Source organism: Rhinopithecus bieti, unplaced genomic scaffold (assembly GCF_001698545.2).
Source record: "Rhinopithecus bieti isolate Rb0 unplaced genomic scaffold, ASM169854v2 scaffold_6945, whole genome shotgun sequence".
Classification (NCBI taxonomy): Eukaryota; Metazoa; Chordata; class Mammalia; order Primates; family Cercopithecidae; genus Rhinopithecus; species Rhinopithecus bieti.
Genome location: NW_016805531.1, coordinates 4,130,864 through 4,148,613, shown reverse-complemented (window position 1 = coordinate 4,148,613; position 17,750 = coordinate 4,130,864).

Below are 17,750 nucleotides of genomic sequence, written 5' to 3'. Positions count from 1 at the left end.
GGTGGCTCTGTTTGTAATCCCAGCACTTTGCGAGGCTGAGGTGGGCAGATCACGAGGTCAGGAGATCGAGACCATCCTGGCTAACACGGTGAAACCCTGTCTCTACTAAAAATACAAAAAAAAATTTAAAAAAAAAAATTAGCCGTGGGTGGTGGCGGGCACCTGTAGTCCCAGCTACTTGGGAGGCTGAGTCAGGAGAATGGCGTGAACCTGTGGAGCGGAGCTCAGTGAGCCGAGATCGCCCCACTGCACTCCAGCCACCTGGGCCTGCAGAGCTAGACTGCGTCCTCAAAAAAAAAAAAAAAAAAATATTAGCCCCGCAGCATGGTGGGGGTGGCCTGAATCCAGCTACCTGAGCTAGATGGAGGCCACCACACTCCAGCCTGGGGCGACAAAGCAAGACTCCATCTGGAAAAAAAAAAAAAAAAAAAAAAAAAAGCTGTAATGAGGCAATAAGGAGGTCCCCAAATGCCATAATATGGTGAAAGGAGTAAGTCTAAGTTCATAACTTAATTCCGCCACTAATTTGCTGTGTGACCTGGAACCAGATCCCTTTATCTTTCCAATCAAGGCTTCATACTTCTAGTGAGGTTTTGAGAAATCTCTAACATTTCTCAAAATTTTAAAAGTACTTTCTCCCAACAGTAAAATGCAGCCACCTCTGAGGTCTGATTCTCTTAGTGTACTGAGGGCAGCCAGATATGTGCTTCTCCTCAAACGAATTGAAGAGTACAGTAAGTACACATAACAAGGCCTTGAGATTACTATAGCATTTCTGCTTGAGATTGGAGGACATCCTCTTGCCACCCACTAAAAGCACTATTTTAATTTTGCAGATGTAAGAATTGGGAGTGCCTGGTAATAATGAAGTTACGATGTTGTTAAGTTTTGCATAATGAAAAACTCATAGCCAAAGAGTATACCCTTATCTCCTGGGATCCAGCAGAAAGTGTGTGGATAGCACCACCCAAACCAGTCCTGCTGTTATAAAAGCAAATCAAAGCACTCACTCCTCCTCTTTGCCATGCCTCTCATTTATTTTCATTCTTTGTCCTTTTTCCCCTTTTATACCACACTTTTTTTCATTTACTACAATTATATTTTTTCATTCTCTTTTATGTTCTGTTTTTGAAAAAAATTCTGTAACAATTTCTAGAATGACCTTATCAATTTAAAGTACAAGCTTTCCATACTAGATTGTGTGTCTAATACTGGGCCAACTCTGCAAAGTATCTATATAGTGATAGTTGGCAACTCTGTGGTCTTTAGTTGCTGTCTTATTCAGAAGAAATGGAATAGACTGTGAAGTCCTGTCTTGCCTTCCCCTATTGGCAGTAGATACCATCAATAACTTTGATTGAACCAATAATTTTAGGATCTTGCTAGTCTCATACCTAGTCATTATGCATATTCAAGTCTAATAGTAGTGCATCTTTGTAGCTTAACTTAAAGGCATAATGTAGGATAGTGTGTGTGTAAAGGGGTCTAAAAGGACAAGGAATAGAAAACACACCAGAAGCATGGCAAAAATTCAGCTTTTCAATTCTCCCTTATCACCGTTGCTTTAGAGATATGCCCAACTCTCCCTAGTTCCAACCAACAAAGCACAGAGTTTTTGAAATGTGTCTTGAGGTTAAAATAAAACAAAAAAAAGCGAGTAAAGTCATTGTATTAACAAAATAAACAACAAAAGAGCCCGTTATAAGAATTCACTATTTCTTTATCATGGTTGACTTCAGAATCTGTACATAGGGCGTAAACAAGTACAGAGGAAGGTGTTCCTAGAACTTAAGAATACAGATACTCTGTGAAATTGGTAAGCACACACATATACACACAGATACACTGGATGAGATTAGCTATCTACAGAAGTCACCTATTCTAAAAGACATTTGTACCTATAGTTTAGGGGAAGGATATCTCTCAAAGTAAGTTAGAAACAATAATGTATTACTCAAGTTCAAACAAGGTGACTAAAGTATATATTCTCATTACAGAATGTAAATAAAGCTGCAATTTTTTAAGAAAATATTATTTGGGTTGCATCAATAAATATATTTGGAAGGATACACAGATACTGATAACCTAAGTTGTCCCTGGGGAGGGGACCTGAATGGCTGGGAAACAAGAATGAGAGAGATTTTCCACTGTAAGCCTTATTGTACCTTTGAATTTTGAACATGTGAGTAAATTACCTAATAAACAAAAAACATATTTAAAAGACTGCATCTGCAGAGGTGTGATTATCAACATAGAGTTTTAAAAAAGGAAGCCTGCATGGCCAACCTATCCGAGTCTGTTCATCCAGCTCTACCTAAGGATGGAATCAAAATATTCTGGCCTCTGGAAAGGTTAAACCTATTGAGGACAATAATTCTGTGGGTTTTATGAAATATCCCTCAAAACTATTCACCTCCTCTAACTTGTGAGCTCACTAAGCTCATCCCTGGGAACCTTAGCATGGGGGAGTTACCCTGCAGGCTGAGCACAAGTAAGTGATCTGATAGCTGGAAAGATGAAGATCTCATTGTAAAATATTACATCAGTATTCTGCTGGGCGCGGTGGTTCATGCCTGTAATCTCAGCACTCTGGGAAGCTGAGGTGAGTGGATCACCTGAGGTCAGAAGTTTGAGACCAGCCTGGCAAACATGGTGAAACCCCGTCTCTACTAAAAATACAAAAATTAGCCAGGTGTGTTGGTACACACCTGTAATCCCAGCTACTTGGGAAGCTGAGGCAGGAGAATTGCTTAAACCCATTTGAGACCAGCCTGACAAATATGGCAAAACCCTGTCTCTACTAAAAATACAAAAATTAGCCAGATGTGTTGGTGTACACCTGTAATCCCAGCTACTCGGGAGGTTGAGGCAGGAGAATTGCTTGAACCCAGGAGGTGGAGGTTGCAGTGAGCCGAGATCATACCACTGCACTCCAGCCTAGGCAACAGGAGAGAAACTCTGTCTCAAAAATATTAGTGGTAATAATAATAATAATAAATATTCTAGCTTATCCCTCAGAGTCCAGTGAGTTCTAGCTCAGTTCTTGCTTCCTAATTATGTTTCCCTTCTTAATGTTCTCTTTTTTCCGCCTACCTAGTCGATTCTGGGTAAACTGATGGAATTTACTTTCTAAATCTGAAATGCTGTGGGACTGGCCTGATCTCACAATAGCCTGTGTTCCACTAGCCCACAGTACCTATCACACTGCCCTAGAATTGCCTGCTTATATGTCTGTCTCTCACTGGGCTGTTGGCTCCTTAAGGACAGGGAGTCTGTTTTATCCACCAGTATATCCCTAGCATAGTGCCTGACACAGCCAGAGTCCTTAATCAATTGTTCACTGCCACTCTGATGGCCCAGCCTAGAATAACCTGAGCTCCCTCTCTGGTACTTTGCAGTCTTTGATTTCAAATGAGTTACAAAATGTTGTGAAGACAGCCTCTGCACTGTCCCTTACAAATCATTTTAGGATTTTTACTAGTTTTGAACAGCTGTGTTATTACTGCTCAGCATCTCCCAACGAGGTAGATTCTTTCATTGGAAGACAACTGCAAAACACTAGCTCCAGCTAAATTAAACGCCAGCTTTCTCTAAGTATTTAAAATAATCTCAGCTTAGGTTAGTACTGAAACTGATAGAGCTTTAAGAAAACTGGGGAAGAAACATCTGAAGTCTGCTCCAAGGAATCTTATTTCTTTTACTTCAGTCTTCAAATACCCTTCTGGAATTTAAAAACAGTAAACACCATTCTCTTTCTTAAGGTTCTGACTAAACTTACAAGCGAAGGCCAACCCATTTGCCAAATTACTTCCTTTTTTTTTTTTTTTTTTTGTTTTAATGTAGTCTCACTCTGTTGCCTAGGCTGGAGTGCAGCGGCATGATCTCAGCTCACTGCAAGCTCCGCCTCCCGGGTTAAAGCGATTTCCAGCTAATTTTTGTATCTTTAGTAGAGATGGGGTTTCACCATATTGGCCAGGCTGGTCTCAAACTCCTGACCTCATGATCTGCCTGCCTCAGCCTCCCAAAGTGCTGGGATTACAGGCGTAAGCCACCATGCCTGGCCGGCTTCAATAATTTTAAAATCATTTCTACTCTAATAATAATAACTACTATTTACTGAGCACTTACTGTGTGCCAGATAAGAGCTTCACATGTTATTTCATTTAGTCATCTATGAGGTACTCTTATAATATTCTTGTTTCAAAGGTGAAGAAACCGAGCCCTACAGGATTAAACAAATTGCCCTAAGTGAAACAGTGGCCAAGTGGCTAATAGAGCCAAAATTCAAATCCAGGCCTCTAAGACTCAAAAGCCTGAGCCTTTAACTTCTAGGACACTTGATTTTCTCAGAGATTCTCAGGGGAATAGCTACTGCATGATGCAGGGTGCATAAATGTAGTCTAACTACTTCCAGTGTTCAACACTGTCCTGTAAGCTGCATATTGTGTCGCATGCTGCCATCTTGATATGTCAAGATATCTCTGAGTGTTTTTTCTGGGAGTTATTTATTGGATAACTGTCCTTCTTAGGATAATGCTATACCCATAAAAACTGCATGATAATGAGTCTTTGACAAACTGAACTTATGTGGGTCAGCTAGAGCTGAATGCTAAAGAGACAGAAAGTCCAGAACTAGTTTAAGTCCTCTAAACAAGCTCAGGTATAGCTTAGATCTCTATTGGGAACTCTACAGAGGCAAGAGAAGGTATTTTAGCATAGGGGTAGCTGTTGCTCCCTGCACTGTAGTCAAAGAAGGGACAGCAGGAAGGGGAAAGTGCCTTAGAAGGGTCTGTCCCATTGGGATGGTTCTGGAAATACAATGTATGTTCATCCTGACTTAATTACAACCCTCAGACTTTTAGTGGTAGCTAAAATAGCTCCACTCACCCTGCTGAAAAAGTTGTGCCTTACATTTCTCCCTAAATTGACATTTCCCCACCCCTCCTTTGTTTTTTGAGACAGAGTCTCACTCTGTCACCCTGGTTGAGTGCAGCGGTGTGATCATAGCTCACTGCAGCCTTGATCTGCCAGGCTCAAGCAATCCTCCCACCTCAGCCTCCCAAGTACCAGGGACTACAGATGTGCATCACTGCCTGGCTAATGTTTAAATTTTTTTGCAGAGATGGGGTCGTACTATGTAGCCTAGGCTGGTCTCAAACTCCTGGGTTCACATGATCCTCCTGCCTCAGCCTCCCAAAGCAATGAGATTACAGGTGTGAGCCAACCTTTCCCTTTCTTAACCCAGCATCCTCTAGCACTGGTTGTGCTGGTCAGACAGTGCATATCTAGACAGTGCCCAAAAGTGGGGAAGTCATTTTGGCTAATTCTAGAAATGATGCAGAAGTTAGTGAATCTCTATCATTATGTTACATGGTATCGGTGCCACAAAGATACCACTGTCCATAAACAATCCCTGGTATTGCAGGAAATACTTTTGGGGGCACCTTAGTGGTAAGAAGGCAGCTGTCACTGGAACCTTCTCCCTCATCTCATTCTTGTAGCCTAAATTCCTTTCCCAGTACTTTTTCAAACATCTTCTCCAAGCTGATTCTCTATTTACAGTTTTTGTCTAAAGCCTCAAAAAAATGCTGTAAGAAACAGATTGACCAACAACAATTAAAGAATGGTTAAGGAAATTATTACACATTCAGCATTTGGCAAAATGCTTGGCTCTTAAATGAATAAATACATTTTTCTTAATATTTCTTAAGTGAATGAATAAATTTAGGATTTATAATAAATAAATTTCATCATAAGATGAACATGCACCACTAAAATAATGTTTAGAGAGAGTTTTTCTTTTAATAAGCTAGGATGTGTAATTTTAAAATATGTCAGGTTGACTATTTGAGTTGAAAACATTAGAGACAATTTAGTCTTGGAAAAAGCAAGTTGATCTGTCTCTCTGTATATAGTAAGCAATAAAGATTTCTCTGGGAGGGGTACTGTCTCCGTACTAAGGCGAGAAAACAGCTCTTATCACCAGGGACTTGGAATTGCAGTTGACAATGGACCTAAATAAACATACCTAATGAAGTAACTCCTATCTTTCACTAGTTTTATACCCTACCATGTATCTCCTAGTGACTCCTCTAGAAAATTGACTGTCCCTAGCCAGATTTTCTTTGTCCTGGCATTTCTACTCATATTTATTGTTCCTTGTCTAAAAAAAGTATAAAAGCATCTTGCTTTGACTACTGCTTCACACTTCACTCTCCTGTGGAGATCCTTATGTTCACGTAAAACTAATAAAATTGGTATGCTTTTGTCTTCTTAATCTGCCTGGTCTCAATTTGGCCTCTACATCCAGCTAAAAAGCCCACTAAGAGCTAAAAGTGGGGTTGGAGGTGATCTCTGGCTTCCTCACAATATTAACTGAAGAATAACCAAATATGAAATTATACATACAGTATTCTCTCAACCATGTTGAATATATGTATGCACATAAAATTCTGGAAGGAAATTTACCAAAATTTAAATAGTGACAATCTTTGCATGGAGATGTAATGGGTAACTTTTATATTCTTCTTTCTGCTTTTCTGCAATTTGTATACCTTTCTGTATGAGATATTATTACATTTATAATCAGAAAAAAACCCTAATGGCTATTTTTTTTTTCTAGAAGCAAAGGGCCCTGTGTCTGCTTAGAAACAATTCTTGTTGTCACAAGATATTTTCCCTTGCAGCTCTGCCCTAAGAAAACTGTAGATACTGCTCTGGGAGAAAACCTCCCACAGCCACCTGGCTCCTCTCATGTCCATACACGCTGTGATCTGGCAGGACCAGGGAGATTAGCGTGGGAAGACACTTCTGCCTATCTCACTGTTGTGCACTTTGCCGAGTTCTCAGTCTGTGCTTGCTATTTCACTCTTGTCTGTCTCACTTGTTGCTGGTAGGGAATTTTCCAGAATTATCATTCCCAGCAAAAGGCACTTCTCTAGCTGGGCCCTGGGAATTGGAGAAGGAACATTCGCCAGTTTTCTGCACCCCTCTCGAATATTCTTACTTGTCTTGGGCAGCATCCCAGAAGGAAGCACTCATCTCCTCCACCCATGGTCATTTAAGTGACAAAATGTCCTCCATAGTCATGTTGTCCCTGCTAAAGAAAGGTCTGTTCAAATAGAACTATTCAGAATTTGCAAGCTTAGAATCAAAGTAGGATCGAATATTGAACTTTTGCTTAGGAACTCTAAATTACCGTTTACCATGCTATTCAGAATTTAAAAGCAAAACTAAATACCAAGACCATGTAAGACTATATATTGCAAAAGCTAAACTAGAAACATTCAGCTATAAGATGGAATGACCTGTGAGGCGTGAGTTTTTTATGAAGGCTTGATTTAGTAATGACAGACTATGACAGCCAGCACACTGCCTTTTCTGGAAAGTTATGTTGTTAATGTGACAGCAATTAAATCATCTCAGGGGACAGATTTCAGACATTCCCAAGAGAATGCATCTATAACTTGAGACACTTGTACTTTTCTGGCACAACACTGTAGCAACCAAATTTCTGACTCTGCAGCCAGTTTATCACTGGGGAAATCCAGTAATTCCCAGATATTTACAAACAGCCAATGAAGATAAATGTTTACTAGCATAGGACTAATTCCTCACTGACTCTGGTTAGATCAAACAGTACTACTATTTCATGGTATTCCTAGTTTTTATGTCCAAAATAACATCTCCAGGAAGAGTGAAGCAACTTCTTCCTGTACACCACAGCACACCTTGTTCATACTTCTTTTAGAGCACCTACACAGGCTGCAACAGCTTGTTTATCTCTCTCTCTTTCACCAGACCACTGGAGAGCAAGGGTTACAGGTCCCGTACCTAGCACAGTGATTGTCACTTAATAAATGTTTGTGGAATCAATTGCCTAGTCAAAGTTTTATTTTTTCCCTTGGAATTTGTACCTCACTTTAAAACAATATTTACATTGTTTGAGAGAGGCATATTTATAGAATTTTAAAACTAAGAGGGACCTTATTTTGTAGTTGGGATAACCATGGCCCAAGAAGGCTAAATGATTCATCAAAATTCACCAAACTCTGCTGAGATAAAATCTCAGTGCAATTCTTTTTTCAAGAGTTAAATGAACTTTTGGAAAACAGAATCTGATTTTACACTCTGGGAATTCAAATCTGAAAACTTTAAACTTCTGAGTCTAGCAAAATGGTGCTATACGCCTCAAGAAGGGCTTTAAGTGCGAATATGATATTAATTTTTTAAAATTAAAGACAGAATCTTGCTGTTTTGCTCAGGATGGTCTTGAACTCCTGGGCTCCAGTGCTCCTCCTGCCTCAGTTGGCCCCCCAAAGTGCTGAGATTACAGGCGTGAGGCACTATGCCAGACTGATTAAGTGTGCATACTAAAAGTAGGTGTTTTGCACAAGTTGGCCTTCTAAACTTGTGGAAGTCTATCTGTACTTTAATATGTTAAAATAATTTTCACACACCAGGGCCTATTATGGAGAGGGGGGAGGGATTGCATTGGGAGTTATACCTGATGTAAAGGACGAGTTGATGGGTGCTGACGAGTTGATGGGTGCAGCACACCAACATGGCACAAATATACATTTGTAACAAACCTGCACGTTATGCACATGTACCCTAGAACTTAAAGTATACTAATAAAAAAATTAAAATAATAATAATAATAATTTTCATGAGTTTGTGGGAAATTTTGTTTTCTGTTTTTGGATTTACAGAAAAGTTACAAAGATAGTACAGAGTTCCTGTACACGTATCGCCCTGTTTCCGTTTACCCTGTTATTGTCTTCCACAGCTATGATACACTTGCCAAAACTAAGCTACCAACACTATAAATCATTATTAACTAAACTCCAGACTTTACTTGGATCTTATCAGTTTTTCCACTAACATTCTTTTTCTGTTCCAATATCCAATCCAGGATACCACACTATATTTAGTGGTAATGTCTTCTGTGATTACCTCTGCTCTGTGACAGTATCTTAGTCTTTCTTTGGTTTTTCAGGACCTTGACAGTTTTGAGGAATACTAATCGGGTATTTTGTAGTCTATCCTTTGAATTGGGTTTATGTTTTTCTCATGATCGGACTGGCATTATGGAGTTTTGGAAAGAATACTGCAGAGATGAAGTGCCCTTTTCATCACATCATGTCAGATAGTATGTAATATTATCATATCACTGATGGTATTAACCCTGTCATTTGCTTAAGGTAGTGTCTGCCGGGTTTTTCCTCTGTAAAGTTGGTGTTTTTTTCCTTTTCATACTTTGTTCTTTGGAATTGAGTCACTAAGACCAATAGCCCTGGAAAGGAAGAGGGGTTTACATACATATATTGCTTGGAATTCTTCTGCAAGGAAGATTGATCTCTTTTCCTCTCCTTATGGAAAATTTAGTTTGATAAGTAATAATTTTCTTAGTTGGGGAAGTTAAAGTTATAATTGTGTAAGACAGTAATGCTTGGCAGATATAAAATAGTTGGAATATGAGTTTAAAAGATAAAACTCTCCTTAGGGGATATCATCATGGCCAAGACATTTCATATCAATAAACTTTCCAGATAACTGAAGCTTTTTCCTTTAACACTAAAAGTTTTTAAATATATAAACTTCTTAGGGCCGGGTGAGGTGGCTCACACCTGTAATCCCAGCACTCTGGGAGGCCGAGACAGGTGGATCACGAGCTCAGGAGATCAAGACCATCCTGGCTAATAGAATGAAAACCCATCTCTACTAAAAATACAAAAAATCAGCTAGGTGTGGTGGCAGGCGCCTGTAGTCCCAGCTACTTGGGAGGCTGAGGCAGGAGAACGGCGTGAACCTGGGAGGCATAGCTTGCAGTGAGCGGAGATCGCGCCATTGCACTCCAGCCTGGGTGACAGAGCGAGACTCTGTCTCAAAATATATATATATATATATAATTTGGTAGTATATATACTTCTCCCATTTGTATGGCTGCCTTTCTAACATGAATTAAATACTTTTTATCTTCTTGAACATTGAACAGAATAACCTGAACACAATTTAACCTTTTTACAAACATTGGTCTTTATACTGAAATTCACAGCAGTGATGATGGTTGAACTTGATGACCTCTAAGGTTTCTTCCAGTCCAAATTTCTATGGTTGATAACTATCCAACAAAATTAATGAAGCTATGCCCCCAAATAAACAAAGACTTCTTGTTTGTGTGGGGCTTTTTGTTATGTTTTGTTTTTTAGACAAGGTCTGGCACTGTTGCCCAGGCTGGAGTGCAGTGGCACAATCTTGGCTCACTGCAAGCTCCACCTTCCAAGCTAAAGTGATCCTCCCACCTCAGCCACCTGCATAGCTGGGACAACAGGTACATCCCATCATGCCCAGGTAATTTGTGTATTTTTTGTAGAGATGGGTTTTCGCCATATTGCTCAGACTGACTTCTTAACTTAAGGTTTTTATCTTGGGAGAGGGGTAGAGAAAGTCTCAGCCTCACTTCTAGACTAGAAAGAAGCAATAGGTATTCTTATGAAGGCATCCAGGGATGCATATAGGAATCACCTGGGGAGCTTGTTAAAAGGCAAATTCTGATTCAGGCCTAAGATTCTGCATTTCTTTCTTTCTTCTTTTTTTTCTTTTCTTTTCTTTTTTTTTTTTTTGAGACAGAGTCTCGCACTGTTGCCCAGGCTGGAGTACAATGGCGCGATCTCAGCTCAGTGCAACCTCCACCTCCTGGGTTCATGCCATTCTCCTGCCTCAGCCTCCCAAGTAGCTGGGACTACAGGTGCCCGCCACCAAGCCCAGCTAATTTTTGTTTTGTTTTTTTTTTGAGACAGAGTCTCGCACTGTTGCCCAGGATGGAGTACAGTGGCGCGATCTCAGCTCAGTGCAACCTCCACCTCCTGGGTTCAAGCAATGCTCGTGCCCCAGCGTCCCGAGTAGCTGGGACTACAGGTGCACGCCCATCTAATTTTTATATTTTTAGTGGAGACTGGGTTTTGCCATGTTGGCCAGGCTGGTCTCAAACTCCTGGGCTCAAGCGATCTGCCTGCCACAGCCTCCCAAAGTGCTGGGATTACAGGCGTGAGCCCCCATGCCCCGCCCAAATTCTGCATTTCTAACAGCCTCCCACATGATACCCATGCTGCCAGTCCACAGGTCACACACTGAGCAAGGACTCAGGGAATCCCACACACCAAATGTTGTGGTCTGGCTGTTGACAGGGCCAGTGAGTTCCTAAGGCAGTTGGAGCTTTTCTGTCATGCTGCAAAATATTCTAGACATGGATTGTTTGTTAAATACGGTCAAATGTTACAAAAAGAAGGAGCTAGGTGACAAAAATTAAAAACATATTCCTCTAATAGAAACCAAAGAAAGGAATGAAAATTCTTTTCCTTAAGAGAATAACCTTTGATGCTATGGTTCCTTTGATTCGGTGAAAGGAGGTATCCAGATCACATCAAAATGACAATAAGCTAGTATTATCATCAGTTGTGTGGAGAGAAGGTCCACTTCTAGAACCTGAGGCTTCTTACCCTAAAATTGCACTTGAGGATTTTAGGACGGCATCAATGCACATTTTATAACATTGTTTCTGCTACTATTTTCTCACAAGCAGAAGTCTGTCCTTTAGGATTTAAGCAACAGCAGCCAAACTCGTAGCTCTTTCAAATTAAGCTGATATGATACATAGAATCTACTTATTTAAATATAAAATGAAGTATATGATTCCTGAGTGAAATATAGTGCCTTTATTAGGGCAACTAATAAAGGTTTTTCAACTTTGAGAAGTCTTTCACATCACTGTATGGATGTCCACGCAGCCTGTCTGAGACAGTTCCAGTCAGAAGTGCAGTGCTCAGGGCAGTGCACCATGCATGCAGATGTGGAGATCGGAATTGACCTGCAGATCACTGCTTGATCATTAACTACTTGGATAACCTTGAGCAAGTCACTTAATCTCTCCACACCCACTTGTACAAACTAGTTAATCTCAACGTTTTGTTCAAGTCCTAGTTTCACACCATTCTATTCTAATACCTTAGAAAGGTATTTTGTATACGTTTCAAAACAACACTAGGCTGGGCACGGTGGCTCACGCCTGTAATCCCAGCACTCTGGGAGGCCGAGGCGGGTGGATCATCTGAGGTTAGAAGTTTGAGACCAGCCTGGCCAACATGGTGAAACCCCATCTCTACTAAAAATACACACACACACACAAAAGCAGAGCGTGGTGGCATGCGCCTGTAATCCCAGCTACTCTAGAGGCTGAGGCAGGAGAATTACTTGAACCCGAGAGGCGGAGGTTGCATTGAGTCAAGATCATGCCATTGCACTCCAACCTGGGTGACAGAGCAAGACTCTGTCTCAAAAACCAACAACAACAAAAACAATGCTCATCTCTTTTTATAATGCCATGAAGAGAGCTGATTCTGCCAACTTCGTGCCTAACCGTTGAGCAAGTAGTAGCTTGAATGTTATCTTAAACCAAGTAATCAGCAGAAGAAAAATATCTGAGATTTTGACCTCATTTCTTGAATAGATTTGTGTTTATAAGCTAGCCAGTGGTTTAGTTAACACTGTGCAGAATTGTTGCCCCAGACAATTACTAAAGATAAAAGTTTGTAGCATGAATTATACTACTTGGTAAGATTCTGCATTTCTCATAACTGAGTAACAAATTTATATTAGAGTTGGTGTTAGTAAAAAATGATTTCCATTGATTGAACTGTAGAAGGTAAAGAGAAAAACTGCCAATTGCTGCCTAAAAAATTTTCAAGTTCTTCTGGTAAAGAAAAAAAAACATGACAAATAAAAGGATAGAAAAGATTTTAGGTTGGCAAATGTGTACCTCAGACAGTGGCAGGCCCTATGGCAGAGTAAAACACAGTACAGCATCATAATAAAGAGTGTGGGCTCTGGAACCAAACTACCCAGCTTTAAAGCCTGACCCTACAATTTAAGCTGTATGACCTTGTGTAAGTAACTTAACACTTCTGCACCTCAGCTTTCTCAAATATAATAAGGATAATAACAGTATGTAACTCATAGGGTTGTTATAATGATTAAATCAATTAATACATGTAAAGCACTTAACCACTTACATGTTAGCTACTGTTATTATTAGGAACTAAAATGTGCAGAAGGGGAACTAGTCAGGACAGGAAGGCAAACTTAGTGCCAGTAAGGAAGAAAAAGATGCTGAGAGCAAGCTTCGAAATGAGGAAGAAAGTACTTTCCATATCTGGTTCCCACAGTGAGCATTCTCTACATGATACAACACTCTTGTAGAAAACCTTCTGCGTGTGTGCGTGTGTGTGTTTGTGTGTGTGTAGTGTTTCAAAATGATTTCATACATATCATCTCATGTGATTACCAGCAGGCTACAAAGTCTCTTATGTAACATAGCGAATTACTTCTGGCTCTCACAGAACATGGGGTAGGTAAACACAGGATGAATCCTGAGAGCACCAAAGCACAGCACAGAAGAGCGCCCACCACAAGCCATTCATTCCTAGATGGATTCTGAGAAGTAGGATGCTGGGCTTTTTTTTATGTATCACTAGGGATGTAATGTGGGGCCACATCTTTGTTTCCTAAGATGACCTCACCACACATTTCCCAAAAGCATTATATTTGGTCATCTTCATATCTTCACATTCACCAAATGTACTTCATGTTCCTTGGCAGTAAGCATATTTTGCACGCCCTGCCTAGCCTTTACTATGTGTCAGATCCACTTCGAAGTAGCCACTCTGTTGAGCCCTGCAAGATGCTTGTATTGCTGTTTTCTTGTTTTTCAAATACAACTTGAAAACGTCAAATACAATTAGGGGATCAGTAAAAAACAGCTATATGGTGATGACTTAGAACAATCTCTAGCCAAGGAATGGGAAATATGTCTCAGAGAGGTCACTGGCTTATTACTATTAATTAAAATAATAATTAACACTGACCACTTAATATGTGCCTGGCAGTAGGCAAGTGCATTACATGGATTTAGTTATCATGCTATTGTGGTATACCCAACGTATAGCAAATGGTAGGAGCTCAAGAAATATTTGTTGGGTAAATGAACCTATGAGGTACGCATTAGTTTTATCTCCATTTTACAAATGACTAAAATTAGGTGTAAAGTTTTAAAGCCTTGTGTAAGGTCACATAACTATTAATTAGTGGGTGTAGTTTGCAAAGCCAGATTTGGTTATAGCATAGCATAGTGTAGTGGTTGAGAGTGGAAACTTTGGAGCCAGCCAGGCCACTTAGTTTTGAATCCTAGCTCTGCCACTTACTAGCTGTGTGAACTTGGGAAAGTTACTGAACATTTTGCACCTCAGTTCTCTCAACTATAAATTAAAAAAAAATAGTTCCAACCTCTCAAGGTTATTGGGAGGATTAAATGAGATCATACATGTAAACATAACTGTACCTGGTACTCTATCTGTGTAGCTAATTTATTGTTTAGTGGAGCCTTACATTACATGCCAATAGAGCTTTTACTCTTCAAAAGAAATTTCCATAAATGATCTCATAACATCCTGATAAGATAGGTGATAATAATTACAATGAACGTCATACAGGTTGAGTATCCCTTATCTGAAATACTTGGGAGCAGAAGGGTTTTGGACTTTGGATTTTTTTGAAGTTTGGAATATTTGCATTATACTTACTGATTCAATATCCGAATTCAGAAATCCAAAATCTGAAATGCTGTAATGAGCATTGCCTTTAAGCATCATGTCAGGACTCAAAAAGTTTTTGATGCTGAGTATTTTGAATTTTGGATTTCTGGATTAGGAATGCTCAACCTGTAGTATGTCACTTAATCTCACAATAATCTATTTCATAGATTTTAACAATCAGGCTTAGAAAGGTTAAATGAATTCCTCAAGACCATACAGCAAGCCAGTAGCATTTATAGCCCCTGCTGGAAGAAGGTAAAATGAAAGATCAAAGATGTCTAACACATAGCATCGACTCTTACACTTAGGAGGGAGTAAAGCAGGGGTCCCCAACCCTTGGGCCACAGACCGGTACCAGTCCACAGCCTGTTAGGAACCAGGCCACACAGCAGGAGGTGAGCGGGGCTGAGCGAGCATTACCACCTGAACTCCACCTCCTGTCAGATCAGCTGCATTAGATCATCATAGGAGTGTGAACCTTATTGTATACTGTGAACTGGCATGCAGAGGATCTAGGTTGGGCGTTCCTTATGAGAATTTAATGCCTAACTGATGACCTGAGGTGGAACAGTTTCATCCCAAAATCATCCCCCTGCCACACCCCATCTGTGGAAAAATTGTCTTCCACGAAATTGGTCCCTGGTGCCAAAAAGGTTGGAGACTGCTGAAGTAGAGGAAAGACAGATAGGAAAACAACTAACTCAAGGCAGAATTAAGCCAAATGCTAAAAAGGTGGGAAGGTTACATGTTGAGGAAAACCAGAAGAAGAATTGTTGAATTCTGTCTGGGGGTAGTGTGTTTGCCAAGACTTCATTCCAAAGGCATCAGGCAGGTCAGGCACTATTTCATGGTTCTGAAACATACTGAGTTCACTCAAAGTCAGAAAAGTTTGCAGGGCTAGAAAGAAGTGGGACAAAGAAAATTCTGAAAAATGCCTAGGCATTCATGGCTACTCCCACACTTTTTTGGGTGTGGGAGGGAAACAGTGACCTTCATTTCAATGGACAAATGAAACATTCAGTACTAAGGATGGTGTGAATAATGTAATTATTCTAAACAAAGTTCCCTATCTGCTCAGTTTGAGAGGATTCAGAACACGTATCTTCATCCTTTTGTCTTCGGTTTTGTTATTTTGGAACCCAGTGGATCGATTCTTTTGGAGTCAGCCCTCCCATTCCAAGGCTAAAAGGTCATGAGATCTCTCTCTCCCCTCTCTCTCAGGGCTTGCATTGTTTTGGCAAGATCTTGTCCATCAGTGAGATATAACAGTACAGCAAAGAGATATTTCTGTCTCCTCTGTTTGATTTTAGTACCTTAGAAAGAAGAAATTAGAGACTTCATCCCATTTTTTGGATGGGGTGTAGCAAAGCACTAGAGGAAACTTTGATGAAATGGATACCTGTGAATTAATATGAATAAACCATTTGCAGACAGTCTCTATCCTATCTGTAGGCTGGCCTTGTTTCTGGGTCAGTCCCCAAGAACGGGTCATATTTAATATTAGGTCAACTACTAGACAAGTCTGAGTGTTCTAAAGATCTAAGAGTTATTATAGCAGATGAAAATTCTCAGCTCTAATATACCGTAGGTATAAAACCCAAACCAACGTTTTTTTAATTTTAGATTTTTCAAGCTCATTCTCCTATATTTAAATAAAAACTAAGTGAATTTCTAGTATTTGAGGAAACAGACAGACTTAACTATTAAACACCTAGCATTTTGCTCAATGCTGGGATGGGGAGCAAAAATTTTAAAAGATTAGAAAAAAGAGGTACAAATTCCCAAAGCACTTAAAGATCTCACTGGAAAAATAATACAAAGTCACTTTAAACAATTGTCTAGCAATACAAACAGAATGCAACTAGATGCATAAATGTATGGACAGTGCTACAGGACCTCAGATTAAGACAAGAGCAGTTTGAACCAAAGATGTGAAATAAATCTTCCTGGAGGGAAGTTCAGTTTGCATTAAGGCTTTATAAATGAATGACCTGGAGTAAAGGGTGTACTTGGAGGAGAGAATACCATTAACTCTGCCCTGTCCGCCATTGTACTGTAGTGCTCTGGATGTCATTCCCTCCCATTTCCCGCACATTTCCTGGTACAGAATGAATAAATAAATGGCATTCAAGGCTTTCCATGACTAAGTCCCATTTTACCAATCCAGCCTTGCTGCTACTCATTAATTCATTCAACATATCTTGATTTTACATTTAAATCCTTTAGGTACCGTGGTAAGTACAGAGCACCTGGAGAAGAGCAAGACCCGTTTTCTGTCCTTAAAGGACAGAAAGACAAGGATACCACAACTAAAACACAATATGATAATTGTTCTAAGAGGTACGTGCAGGGTATCAAGGAAACTCAGAGCAAGAATACTTATTTTGGAGGAGGGAAAGAGATCAAGGAAGGTTGATAAACTGTCCTTGAAGTTGCTATGAATAAACCATGGGACAGTATCTTCCTTGTTCCTGGAGCCTAGTCTTCTTTCTGGCTCAGTCCCCAAGATCTGATCTTATACAATATTGGGTCAATGCTTAAGACAAATTTGAACATTCTAAAATTCATTTAGATAAACTAAATTTTCAGATTTAATATAACTCAGACATAATCCTCAAACCAAAGTATAGGATTAATATAGTCACAATTTAGGGAGAGATTAGAGGGATGGAGTTTAATTAGGACATTTCTGCAATGATCCAATAAAAGTAATACAAATTCTTACTGACGGTAAGCATAGAAAAGAGTAGATGAATGTTTAGATAAGCTGGCAGCATACAGTTTCCAAAGGTATGGTATAGTCAATCTTAAGATACAGTATTTGGGCTGGGTGTGGTGGCTCATGCCTGTAATCCCAGCACTTTGGGAGGCTGAGGTGGGCGAATCACGAAGTCAGGAGATTGAGACCATCCTGGCCAACATGGAGAAACCCCGTCTCTACTAAAAATACAAAAATTAGCCATGCGTGTTGGCATGTGCCTGTAATCCCAGCTACTTGGGAGGCTAAGGCAGGAGAATCACTTGAACCCAGCAGGCAGAGGTTGCAGTAAGCAGAGATCATGCCACTGCACTCCAGCCTGGGCAGCAGGGCGAGACTGTCTC